The following is a 1,921-nucleotide window of genomic DNA, read 5'->3' as shown; positions in this document are numbered from 1 at the left end:
GAAATACAACCTTATTACAATGAAACCCAATGTCTAAAAATTGTTCTTATTTTGGGCTTGTACCACAGCAATAGACAAGTATTTAAGCTCTACTAAGTACAAAACAAACAAAAAGACTTTATATACTCATGTACATTTAAGAAAATACTAGTAGTGATGTATTATTTTGAAATATACAGTTAATATGTTTGAAGTTATTTAAAATTTATATTGAGACAAATGTATGTATTTTCAGTATTGGCATAGACAAGCTTCTACATAAGTCTGTTAAATTGATTGTTGTTTTATATCAAATAACTTTTATAATTCTTATTTTTATTGTTATAGTATTTTATAAATTTTAAATAATATGACAAAAAATATATTGTAGGTATTGAAGGGAGCTCTCTGGGAAGAGTTGGGGTACAAAAGGGAAACATGAATGTGATTTAATTATATTTACTTAAAATATGTTTTTAAATGTCAACAAATTCAGATAAATTGAAATCATGTAACTTTTCTCATCATAATGCAATAAAACTAAAAAAAGAAAACAAACAAAAAAATAAAAGAAACGAAAAAAAAGTCACTGTCATTCCAGATTATCCATTTTATTCAGACTCAGTCCACAGCACCTGGTGGTCTGTTCCTGCTGCTGGTGGACTTGGCTTTTGAATGGCTTTCTGTGTATTGAGAGCTGTATACTCCTGGCAGCCACACGCTTCAGTTACACAAAGCTAAATAACTATTGCTGACCACCTCCTGGGTCTAAGCCTGAACCTCAGTAGGAGGCACAAGATGTTTTCAAAGCATACCTCAACCTTTAATGACTCTGTGTACACATCTCTCTCTCTCTCACTCTCTCTCTCTCTCTCTCTCTCTCTCTCTCTCTCTCTCTCTCTCTCTTTCTCTCTTTCTCTCTCTCTCTCCCACCTCCCTCCAACCCCTTCTCTCTCTCCTTCTCCCCCTATTCTCTCTCTCTCTGCCTCCCTCTCCTTCTTCTTTGTAGACCCAGGCTAGTCTGGAACTCAGTCTCAGGATGACCTTGAACTTGTGGCAATCTCCAGGATCCCAAGTGCTAGAATTTCAGGTATGGGCCACACTAGGCTTTCCATGGTTTAGCCATAATAGACTCCCTAAGAAACATATGTAGTAAAAAGCCCTTGGTCTAGAGCCACACAGAGAGATGGTTGGCTGGCTCTAAGCTAACCCCATACTAGGTTTGTGAATTTAAGCAAAGCACAAACACTCCATGAACCCTACATTCTTCAGCTAAAATAGGGGTGTGACAGTCCCTACTTTATAGAGTTAATGTGAGAACTAAGGCAATGACTGTCTGTGAGCTCTGGGCCTTCCTGTACCCACCTTTTGAACTTCAGTTCTTGGTAATCAGCATTAGAAGAGTGAGTGCCCAAGGGTAGACCTCCCAGGGAGAGCTTTAGAGCCAGCTGTAGAGGCCTGCACTGGAGAGAAGTGGAAGGGCCAAAGCAGGTAGGCTCCTGGGAGGAATGGTCGTGAGGAAAGACTACAGGGGATATTTCTGTGTCAATCTTGTTGCCTCCTTTCCATACAGAATGGACCAACAGTTTAGTCCAAAGCTTGTTAGCTCTCTTAAAATTCAGAAACTCCATTGCTTTCAGTGGGCTCTCCCTAAATAGTTAGGTGGGCCAATGGGAATTGGATTCTTAGTCTCAAATATCTTTGTCACTTAACCTGGTAAGTATGTTCTAACCTGACTTTTGGCTTCCTGCCGTTGAAACATATGCTGGGTTCATTTACTTCCTTTGAATTAGCTTATTGATATGCATCTACAGTGTTCTAGCCATGTGAGATGGCATTGCTTGGCTTCAAAATGTACCTGGCTACAGACATTCCCAGACCTAGAATGTGAGGGACTCCATGCATCTCAGGAGCTAGACTGACATTTAAGCCACCCAAGACT

Source organism: Mastomys coucha, chromosome X, assembly GCF_008632895.1.
Source record: "Mastomys coucha isolate ucsf_1 chromosome X, UCSF_Mcou_1, whole genome shotgun sequence".
Taxonomy (NCBI): domain Eukaryota; kingdom Metazoa; phylum Chordata; class Mammalia; order Rodentia; family Muridae; genus Mastomys; species Mastomys coucha.
This window is presented reverse-complemented; position numbering follows the sequence as displayed.